Here is a 12,140-nt window from a genome sequence, read left to right as displayed (position 1 = left end):
GTGTAGTCTATGCAGACATAGTCTGTCTATGTTTTCTATGTAAATATTTTATCATCTTCCCTCAGTCTTCAACAGGACTCAAATTGAAAGGAATGACTTGGGCTGCAGTCAGGCCAACCCACATGCCTTTTGCTCTCTATGGTTTTTATTCTGTGCCAGGTCAGCTTTTTCGCATTCACTGGCTTCTTCATAGGTTCACTTTGCTCTGGAGAAGAACCATAGGAGTGATGTGAGTCTCTTATGTAAAATGCCTACTACCCTACACATGCATAACTCTACCGAGTGTGTTAACCCCATTACCACACACAAACCTTGAAGCTGTGCATGTCATGTCCATTACCCAATATCTGTAATGTAATTATCTCACCGCATTGGCTTCCAATACCACTCCGCAGCTCTGAGAGAGCTTCTCACTGCATTGGCTTCCAGTAACACTCTGCAGCTCTGAGAAAGGTTCTCACCACTGACTGTTCACACACAGGCATTCCAGCTTGGAATGCTCGTCTCTGCTGCAAATAAACCAAAATAGACTTTGTGCCTCTTCATGTCCCATCATGGTGCCCTGAGTTTTCCCTGACAGGTCAGACTGTCAGGAACAAAACTGGGGGCCCTGGCTATGTGGGAACGGTATAATCAGGTTTGGCAGTTAACTGACACTTCATTGCAGTATTTATTTATCTGTTTCGCTTGCATTACTCACTCGATCACACATCATTCATAATATAATGACGTTGACCTTTAGGCCAATTTCAGGGATTAGCTAATATCTTTCTTTACCCTACTTTCTTTCTCTCCCCCAAGTCTGTGTGTCTGTGTCTCTTTCTCTGACCCTGGTGTCATCCTGTGATCTGTTCTGATCTGGGGGCCTGTATGTCTCGGAGTCCCTGCTCTAATGGGTTCAGTGAGCTGGTATGCAGCAGGAATCTTTGGATCAAGGTGATTTCACGCTCCTCCACGTTTTCCCAGGGCTCTGGCCAGTCTCTGTTACCTCTGTGCGACTTGGACTGTGTGATAGTAGCTGACACGTGTTATCATTAGACACATGCACACACAGCAGCACTGACTAAAGGGAGCGTTATCTGTCTGACACCTCCGTTTCCCCCAAGGTTTGGATTATGGCTGCCTGGTATGAGCATAGCAGCCAGGGTTCCATTTGGTCTCCAGCTGAGACTCATGCACGCCATAACTGAGTTCGTCAGCTTGTTCCCCCATAGGCCTATATTAATTGCATATCTTTCTCACCTGAAAGTAGAATGCAAATTGAATGCTTTCAGCCTGTCCCCTTTGAAGTAAAACTAATCTGACTAACCTTGACATTCCCATAGAGACAATAACCCCCCTCTCTTTCTGGGCATTCCGTTCTCACAAAAACTCAGCAGATGCTGCAGCAGTTTGTTTCTCTCAATGAAACTCCATATTTCATTGTTATTTTTGGTAATGATTGTGAAAGAGGACATTTGTGTAATCATCCCAGTAAGATGTTGCTTTTTCAGCTCAATGATGTTTAGTTCCTCTTTCAACAGTATAGGATATTGTTCTGTAAACATTGAAATAGTTGAACTAAAGAAAAGCTTGCAGTTTAGTTTGATAGATCCCAAGCTCTTGATAATTAACCAATTAAGTGCCAATTAAGAATAGCCTAGTTATAATCTTATAATAACACGGTTATTTCATATTCGTTAGCCGTAGTAGAAGCAGTAGCCTGGTTAAATATGACAAACTAAGATRTAAGAGATACAGAAACCTCACAATGCTAATGTGATCGATTAGGTTTTTGTCTGACATTTCTATAGCCTAATTTTCGATTTCACTGCATCAGCGCATGTGTGAGACCGGAGTTGGGGTGGGGAGAGGGACAAGTTAAACGAGTGAGGTGGCATTCATCCGGTTCCTGCTTCTAGCAGCACAGCAAGAGACAGAGCAAAAGCTTGTTGTACAATTTATCACTATAGCCTAGCCAACTGTTGTGCAGAATGAGATATGCTTGCATCATAGCCTATAGCCTACCCTGCGTTTATTCAGACTTCAATAAGCGSCAAGTAGCCTAAAGCCCAGGGCTGAGAGGAAACAGGCTATCGAGTGGCAGGACTACGCTGGAATAAACGCTGCAGTCTCACCCATGCTTCCTCCCGAATAGCCTACTTATCCATCTGTTTTACACTGTCCCCACTCCTGTTTTGACGTATTTTTTTTCTGCAAGGGCAAGATCCGAAACATGGAACTTATTTGCTTCGAGAACAAAGTCGTGCTAGCCAAAATTGACCCCAACATGCTCTATGACGACAGAGTATTGCAAAATCTGCTAACAATTGAAGACAGGTTTCTACCGCAATGTTCGTATTTTAAATGTGTCCAAAAGGACATTCAGCCACACATGAGGCGATTGGTTGCAGGATGGATGCACGAGGTTTGTGTTTTTTTTTTTGCCTACATGTGCATTGCTCAGGTATATTGCTGTTCTGAAGGCATGTGTGCATTGGTCAGGTATATTGTTTGAAGGCATTTGTGCATTGGTCTGGTATATTGTTTGAAGGCATGTGTGCATTGGTCAGGTATATTGTTTGAAGGCATGTCATTTACTTCTTTCACTCTAATAAGTGTGCTATGTATAATACGATTTGATTTCTATAATCCAAATGAACCTACAGGAGTGTGTGTGCATTTTTGTGTAAGAATTTAGCATGTTGCTCATAGGCGCATGTTCTAATAACTCTGTAATAAGGTTGTGTATTTATTCAGGTGGTTTATTACAGTTTCATAGCATGGTTGTTTTGAGAGCTGACATGCATGGCATGTAGCCGAATTTTTACAATTTAATTCACTGAGAMATGACCCATGCAAGGCATGTGGTGCCTCGGAAGTTCCACCAGGCTATTTAAAGTCATCACCATGCATTTAAGTTCGCCGGATGTCCACAGCTTGGATTGTATTGGTCATGGAATCAGTCAAATGAAAGAAGACATTCTAAGCTTCATTTTCATGTTGAATCTATCCAATTTGTCCGTTCTGAATAATTATGACAATTTTTTTAAATATTATTTCCAGTTGCTGCCTCAAAACAACAAGCACGCACAGGCTACTTTCGTTTTTTCCATTATGAACTTTAATCGGAGACAAATTACTCTCACAATTTTCGGGAATGGTTTAGGAATGGCTTATGAACATTATGCATACAATTTCCCTGCTGTAGCTAATTTATTTATATTTGTAATTATTTTTTGAAAATATGACGGACATGGCRAAATGAGCAGCGTGGGTGTTTGGGCACGACTTCCGCTACAGGCTATGTTTGATGACTGAGAGATCTTTGATATACTTTGATATTGAAGCTTTTAATGCGGATCCACTGACAGAATATCGACAACATACATCACATTTGGTTTTCCCGTCATGCAAATTTTGAAATGGGATAATTTCTTGTTTCTGCAGACATTCATGTAAATATTGATAGAATAATTAAAAATAGTAGGCCTAATATAATAATAATATTCTCTCCCACCAGGTTTGTGAAGAGGAGAAGAGTGAGGAAGACGTTTTCCCCTTGGCTATTAATTATTTGGACAGATTTTTAGCGGTGTCGCCCACTAGAAAGTGTTATTTGCAACTTCTAGGAGCTGTATGCATGTTCCTTGCAACAAAGTTAAAGGAGAGTCATCCATTAACTGCAGAAAAGCTGTGCATGTACACAGACAACTCCATCACACCAAGGGAGCTGCTGGTAAGAAACTTGTTTTCTCTTAATGCATGGAAAAGTATGCAATTACTTAAAGCATCATACATTCAAATATAGCTCAATAATTGTACAATATTATAATTGTTTCTTCTGCCATATTTAGTTAAATATGTCAGTGTACAGTTCTGGAGACTGATTCATTCCTTGGCCATACAGTGGGCCTGTGCATGCATGAGGAGAGTGCCTGATCGGGTCTGAACTAAAGTGGCCTGTGTTGCCACCTAGTGGCAATTATTCAGTTTGTCTTGTGGTAGAAGGTAGATTTCCAATATTGTGGATGAATCCTTTGTAGAAAGGAATAGTAGTGCATAAATCCACAAAGGGTTCTATTAATATCTACTGGCTGAGTAAGTTTATATGCATTAGTTTTATAATATCTAACTGTGTTTTCTTGACCACTCTCTGTTTTTAATTGAATGATTGGTCACTCTCAGGGGCCAGTTATTCACAGGTTATCCCACGGGGGACTCCCAGTTAACCAGCCCACCCTCTTAGCAACCATTTAAAGTCTGTCACTCCCTAGTATCAGATAAGACATTCCTTCCTACCATTACATCAATAGTTCTACAGTAAATGGCATGTTCCACCCATGTTGCTCAAGTGGCCAAATATGAATCACCATAGGAGAGCTATAGGACTGTCCTCTTCTCCTCTGCTGTCCAGCTGCTGGGGTTGCATCATCACACAACCCTTGTGCTAGAGGTTTCCTTGGAAAAAGTGAATGGAAACTTATAGTTAGAAGCTGGTCCCCGATGTGTTTGTGCTGTCTTGCCAATTCCTAAGGTCACAGTAATGCCAACTCATGCTAGACGGCACAAACAGACCTGGGACCAGGCTAAGAAGAGACATGGTGAAATTTAGATTCTTTGTCAATGAGCCAATGCTGGTGCATCAGCTGGGAGAGAGAGGGGAATTCAGGGGGTTTCTAGCAAGGGCAGCTGTCCAGGAAGTGAGCACAGCAGCGACGACAGACCTCCTCCCTGCACATCTTCAGTCAACATTCTCCACGGGCTTACCATAGGTTACTCGTTTACATGTGTAGCGCTGTGCTGGTAGGAAACACATATAGATGAATGAAGTCTTGCTGTATGGCTGGCACTTGTCCTGGGCTGCCCCTATAATCTGAGAGAGCCGCTAAGAGAGGGGCCTGTCCCTGTTCACGCTAACAAAGGCGTTTCAGTAAACATGGGCGTTCACTGCCACAGCCTCCGTCTTCGGTTGACACATCATCTCAAAAGATGAAACCAGTCGGGGGATCAGTTGAATTTGTCACATCGGCTGTTTTGTTCCATTCCTTTTCCCCTTGGGGTGAGGTTGCTTTTAACACGAAAGCTCCCCACGGCGCACTAACCAACGCGGGCGGTGCAGACCAAAGAAGCTAGCTAAGGCTTGTGACAGGAAGGAAGCAACTGTGGCTGCGATGCTTCTGTCTCTTTGGTTGGAACGAGTGGTGAGGCTCGACACGTCACACAAAGAGCAATGAGAGAACCATGCAGACAAATGTTCAGAAAGAGAGATAGAGCAAAGAGAGAGTCAAGGAAAATGTTGCTCTGGTGTTGAATGATCTCTCCTCTGAATTGAGACAGACTTGTTGGTATGCATGGTATTTCATGGCAATTAATTAATAAAAGTCCCATGATGGTAGTGACTGCTCATTACCGCTTATCACTTATTAACCATCATTTCACATTATTTTACTTTCATAAAGTATTTCAGTTGTGTATATTACACTTGTTTTATTTGAGGACTATTATTTCATTCCATGTCATCATCTCTATAGAGCTGCTGCCTATGCTGTCTGACAAAATCACTATTTTAGTAGTTCTTCAAAGTAAATAAGGCATACTTTTATGACTGCTGAATACCAACAATCTATTTTCAGGCAGAGATTCCTCGCGAAGCAACAGCTGCTCTCAGTTCTTCTCATGCTTTGTTTTCTTCCTTCCGTCTCTGTCCTCTAGGACTGGGAGTTGGTGGTCCTAGGGAAGTTGAAGTGGAACATGGCGGCAGTCATCCCAAATGACTTTGTGGATCACATCCTACACAGATTGCCCCTGCCCAAAGAGAAGCTATTTGTGGTCCGCAAGCACACACAGACATTCATCGCCATGTGTGCCACAGGTAATAACAGGAAATTCCTGATAGGATAGTCTTGCCTATTCTCGTTTACAATCTATCTGACATTGTGACTCATTGATTGCACCCATCTGACCCTATACTCAGCAGTCTAATGGCATGTACCACAAACACACATCCATCCAATGGCTGCTCTCCACGTTTCTCTTCCCATCACTGGAACACTGCCCGTAGCCTAATGGGGTCATCTTTACATTAGAATGGCTGCTAAAAGCAGATGCAAGCTGTATCGAGAGCACTTTGAGCATATAAGGCATTAATAGTATAGTTAAAGGAGGCTGGGAGAATCCTCTCAGTGCGTGTAGTGTTTAGGTTAGCCTCCCCCTGTGATGACAGTGGGTGGATGAGTCTCCTCGCCTAATGTTTGGCTCCCCTTCCACCTCCTCCTCTGTGGACTAGGATGACTCGGCTGCAGCAGCTGGGTTGCTCTCTCTCTATCTCTCTCTCGCTCTCTCTTTCTGCGTATTATTTGTTGACAGAGCCCCTTCCAGGTTTGATAAGTCAGAACTGGCAGCCGGCGGTCTTCCTCTAAGGGTGAATCCCAATGGGTTTGTTTCCTTTCCTATATCCTACTGTATGCCCTACCTCCTATGTCCTTGTTCTGATTGAATGGACTGCATTAATAAGACAGTTACAAAAGCTGACCTCTCTTCTGTATATTGCATCTTTCACGTCAGACAGTTTTAGGGGGAGGAAATACAGCTTAGGGAAAAAGTCCACTTTGGTGTATTGAGATTTACTGCCATGTGTCTCTTTGATCCGATCTGGCCCGTAAGTCCTTGTTTACTACATTATGGTATTCAAGCCATAGGCTCCTTCAATGAGGTTCATGGCCTGTGGCTGTTAAGTGCCATTTTAGTGTTGCATTTTTTGGGGGGGGCGTGTTTCAGCGGTCTCCCCACTATCTGTCTCTTATACACATCTAGATGTGTATAAGAGACAGCCACAAACACACATCCATCCAATGGCTGCTCTCCACGTTTCTCTTCCCATCACTGGAACACTGCCCGTAGCCTAATGGCTGTCTCTTATACACATCTAGATGTGTATAAGAGACAGGAATGTTGTTCTCATGACAGGGGAGCTCTCTGGCCTCCGCACAGCTGGCCTCTTGAGGAGGAGACGAGAGTGGTTGGACTACTCCCTGGGGTTGATCCAAAGCTATCAGTCGCATCCTCTTTCTATAAAGAGAGAGAAGGCCACAGCACAGAGACCAGGGTCTGTGCTTGGCTGGACTGTGCTTGGGCTAGAGCTGGAGCTGAAGCTAAACCCAGTCCACGTTAGTGCCATATCCTTTCCTCCAGGCCTGCTTCCTCCCTCCCCCGCCAGCCGGCAGGGCTATTGTCGCTGAGGGCTCTGGGCCTGGTTGATGGAGAACAAGAGGAAGAAGTTCCTGGAACTCATTGCTCACTGAGTAGGAGGATTCCTGCTCTGTTTTCCAAATCACAGCTGAGGCAGAGTGAGGGAAAACACACAGGCTCCACCACGGCCATGTGTTAGACTGTGGGAAAGTTGGGTTAAGCTCTTTAAGAACTTATATTAAGAGATTATGAAGATGTTTGAACATCTTTAAATGCTCAGCTCCTGTACTTACTTTGGACTACATCTTGACTTGATAGTGCATCTTGTGGGAATGTGTTAGTCTGTGGGAAAGTACAGATCAACTCAGTTTGTAATTTATATTGTAGATTTTTCCCCTCTTTTAAATGCTTCCTCACTTCCTTTGGACTACTCCTTGACTTGAATGTGCAACTATGATTCTGGTTTGTCACCCCTTGACTCACACCTGTTTGTCACAGGTGACTGACGGATCATGTTGTCTCTTGTCCTCAGATTTCAGCTTCGCCATGAACCCCCCCTCCATGATCGCTACGGGAAGCGTGGGGGCGGCCGTCTGCGGCCTGCAGCTGGACCAATCAGACCAGGCCCTGAGTCGAGACCGTCTGACTGACCTGCTGGCCAAGATCACCAACACAGAGGTGGTAAGTAGTGTCTATAGCCTGATCCCAGGTCTGTTTTTGCTGTTAGGCCAATTCCTTGTTATGTCAATGAATGACAAGGAGTTAGCGAGACAGCACAAACAGATCTGATATCAGGCTAGGTAAGTGCTACGGCCAACATTTTAGGAGCATGGCGGGAAACTTTTGAAGAGGTGGTAATATCAGTGTTGGCGAGCGTATAGCGCAAAATACTTAATGTGTTCCAACATTGGGCACGGACACCCTCTTCGCCTGCCTGTTAGACCTAGCTATTCACCAACGTTTCTGGGCTTGAAGCACGGAGATCTTCCTGGTAAACAAGAGCGACGCTACAGTATGCCTGCAGTAGTCGCACATTGAAGCTATTTACTTTTCATGGAGTCAGAGCCTGTGGGTCTTGGCTCAGGACCTAGACTGCAGCTATAAAGAGCAGAGGCGAGGGAATGTCTTCTTAGAACCCAGGGCCCACATTCTTGTGGTAGGACACAGGCAGGCAGTTCCTTTGCACGGCTCCCACTTTAGCTCTTCTCTTATGCCTAACAGAGGCTCCATCTTTCCAGGGGAAATGGCAGACGATAAACAAACACAGATTTCCTAACTCCTTAAGATGACATGCATTGAGAGCTCTCTCACACCATATATATTAGTGGAGGCTGGTGGGAGGCGCTATAGGAGGATGGGCTCATTGTAATGGCTGGAATGAAATTAATGGAACGGTATCAAACACATCAAACATATGGAAACCACATGTTTGACTCTGTCCCATTTATTCCATTCCATCCATTACAATGAGCCCATCCTCTTATAACTCCTCCCACCAGCCTTCACTGATATATATATATATAAGTATTCAGACCCCTTGACTTCTTCCACATTTTGTTAGGTTACAGCCTTATTCTAAAATTGATTACAAAAGAAATGTTCCTCATCAATCTACACATAATGACAAAGCAAAAACGGGTTTTTAGAAATGTTTGCTAATTTATATATATTTTTTTAATGGAAAAATGACATTTACATAGATATGAGTCTTCTTCTGTATGACGCTACAAGCTTGGCATACCTGGATTTGGGGAGTTTCTTCCATTCTCTGCAGATCCTCTCAAGCTCTGTCAGGTTGGAAGGGGAGCGTTGCTGCATAGCTATTCAGAGATGTTCGATCCGGGTTCAAGTCCGGGCTCTGGCTGGGCCACTCAAGGACATTCAGAGACTTGTCCAGAAGCCACTCCTGCGTTGTCTTGGCTGTCTCCTTTGGGTCGTTGTCCTGTTGGAAGGTGAACCTTCGCCCCCAGTCTGCAGTCCTGAGCCCTCTGGAGCAGGTTTTCATCAAGGATCTCTCTGTACTTTGCTCTGTTCATCTTTGCCCCGATCCTGACTAGTCTCCCAGACACTGCCACTGAAAAACATCCCCACAGCATGATGCTGCCACCACCATGCTTCACCGTAGGGTTGGTGCCAGGTTCCTCCAGACGTGATGCATTCAAGCCAAAGAGTTGACGCTTGGTTTCATCAGACCAGAGAATCTTGTTTCTCATGGTCTGAGAGTTTTTAGGTGCCTTTTGGCAAACTCCAAGCGTGCTGTCATGTGCCTTTNCAGACGTGATGCATTCAAGCCAAAGAGTTGACGCTTGGTTTCATCAGACCAGAGAATCTTGTTTCTCATGGTCTGAGAGTTTTTAGGTGCCTTTTGGCAAACTCCAAGCGTGCTGTCATGTGCCTTTAACTGAGGAGTGGCTTCCGTCTGGCCACTCTACCATAAAGGCCTGATTGGTGGAGTGCTGCAGAGATGGTTGTCCTTCTGGAAGGTTCTCCCATCTCCACAGTGGAACTCTAGAGCTCTGTCAGAGTAACTCCTCCGATTGCTCAGTTTGGCCGGGCAGCCAGCTCTAGGAAGAGTGATGGAGGCCACTGAGTTCTTGGGGACCTTCAATGCTGCAGAATTGTTTTGGAAACCTTCCCCAGATCTGTGCCTCGACACAATCCTATCTCGGAGCTCTACAGACAATTCCTTCGACCTCATGGTTTAGTTTTTTCTCTGACATGCACTGTTAACTGTGGTACCTTATATAGACAGGTGTGTGCCTTTCCAAATCATGTCCAATCAATTAAATCCACCACAGGTGGAATCCAATCAAGTTGTAGAAACATCTCAAGGATGATCAAATAGAAACAGGATGCACCTGAGCTCAATTTCGAGTCTCATAGCAAAGGGTCTGAATACTTATGTAAATAAGGTATTTCAGTCTTTTATACACTTGCTAACATTTCTAAAAACCTGTTTTTTCTTCATCATAATGGGGTATTGTGTGTAGAATGCTGAGGATTTTTATTTATTTAATCCATTTTAGAATAAGGCTGTAACGTAACAAAATGTGGAAAAAGTCAAGGGGTCTGAATACTTTCCGAAGGCACTGTAATCTATCATTTTACATCACAGATTAAACCGCTGTTTGTAGTCTAAGATATTTCTTTATCACTGTAAGTCTGCTCCCTTGGCTTACACAAAGGAACCTGAGGCCAGTTCAGCAGCACACAGGGACTCAGGGGCCACAGTCAGTCTAAGACTAGGAACAACCCAGCAGCTCTCGATAGACCTGTGGTTATTATGTGGCCATGGCAACGCTGGCGCTCAGACTGCGGCCCATTAAGTTTTAATTATCCGTACATTTCAAAGGAATGTTGGCATCTGCGAGCTGTGTGCACTCTTTAAGGCCCGCGCTTTCGGCTCCGTAGAGTCAGACCTCCCACGAGAGGACACACTGAATCAGAGAAATTACTTTTGAGATTCACCCACTGTCTCCTGAGTGATGAGAAAGGTTTCTTGGGTCTCAGGGCTGCTGTGTTCCTCTCAACAACCCAATGGGCCTTGGTCCAAAATGTTGCACTATAAAGGGAATATGTAACCATTTGGAAGTCCAGCCCATCCTCCACTTTAGGACTATTAGGAATGTTCTACCCACACCTCACGTGTGTTTAGGAGGATTCAAGAGCCAAATAGTCGCCACTCTTTGCCTGGTGTCTGTGTGCGCTGGTACCCATTGTTCTAGGGACTGACTGGTCATGAAACAGGCACGACCACCTATCACAAGACTCATAATGCCCTCCCGGTCTGGCCTGCCATGCATGTGACCAAAGCTGTTCCAATAAACAGTCAGATGTCGAATGTTGAAACTGGCGTGACAGCGTTAAGTTGTTGTCCACAGTGTCTGGGGCCAATCAAGGTGGTGTTGTGTGTGTGGTGGTGTGTGTGTGTGTGTGTGTGTGTGTGTTTGTGTGTGTGTGTGTGTGTGTGTGTGTGTGTGTGTGTGTGTGTGTGTGTGTGTGTGGTGTTGTGTGTGTGTTGTGTGTGTGTGTGTGTGTGTGTGTGTGTGTGTGGGTGGTGTACAAGCATCTAAAGTAAGAGGTGTTAGTGTATTGATGTCTCTTCCTGTGTCCGTTGCAGGACTGTCTGAAGGCGTGTCAGGAGCAGATAGAGAGGGTGTTGCCAGTAGCCTGCAGCGGAGCAACAGAGCAGAGGCAGGAGGCCAAGGCAGGCGGGGCAGCAGGGCCATGGAGAGCAAGACCAGTCCAGAACCCCAACAGACGTATCCAGAGCACCCATCAGACGTACGGCACGTCAAACCTATTGAAGCTTCCCACCACCTCACTCTACAATGAGTGAGGTCGACCAGTGAGTGCCCACCAATCACGCACTCTTGTCAATCTCATGGGATCCAACAACATTCGCAATGTCAAGCAATGAGCTGCAGCACATACGCAAGTCAACCCACACTAAATGCTCACCAACCTGACGAGTTTCCACCCTTGTTTGATAAGTCGACCTGTGAGGTCCCACAAAGTTTGGGATGGAATCTATGAGCTGTCAACAGCATCATGCTGGAATTATCAAGCTGATAAAGAACTTTTAGCAACATAATAGAGGATGGGTAAAAAAAAATTCTATGGGCGGCTCCCATCTATATTTTAGCTGGTCACATATTGACATATGTGACCTATTAAATTAAACAAGCTTCTTTTGGACACAAAATGTATTTTGAAAACTTTGAAAGAGCCTTAGGTTTGCATAAAGGATGCCTGAATAGATTTGCATACTTGAATTATGAAATATTAGAAATATTTAGTTTTTTACTTGATAAAAATACATATTATGTTTTCAACTCAAAAAAGCTAGCAAAAACATTTAGTTATTATTCATATTATTTATAATTATTGTTATTCTAATTATTGTTATCATTATTTCAATATAATTTAGTTTTATGATTATTTTATAATAATTGTTCATCATTATTAAG

General features: G+C 44.1%; 1 pseudogene; it reads left to right on the top strand.

The window, feature by feature from the left end:
- The first annotated feature begins 1,970 nt into the window (after positions 1 to 1,970).
- On the top strand, positions 1,971 to 11,477 carry LOC111949419 (G1/S-specific cyclin-D2-like; annotated as a pseudogene).
- Positions 11,478 to 12,140: the final 663 nt, after the last annotated feature.

This window comes from Salvelinus sp. IW2-2015, linkage group LG3 (genome assembly GCF_002910315.2).
Source record: "Salvelinus sp. IW2-2015 linkage group LG3, ASM291031v2, whole genome shotgun sequence".
NCBI lineage: Eukaryota > Metazoa > Chordata > Actinopteri > Salmoniformes > Salmonidae > Salvelinus > Salvelinus sp. IW2-2015.
The sequence above is the reverse complement of the archived record's forward strand: the minus strand, read 5'-3'. Positions and strand labels throughout refer to the sequence as shown.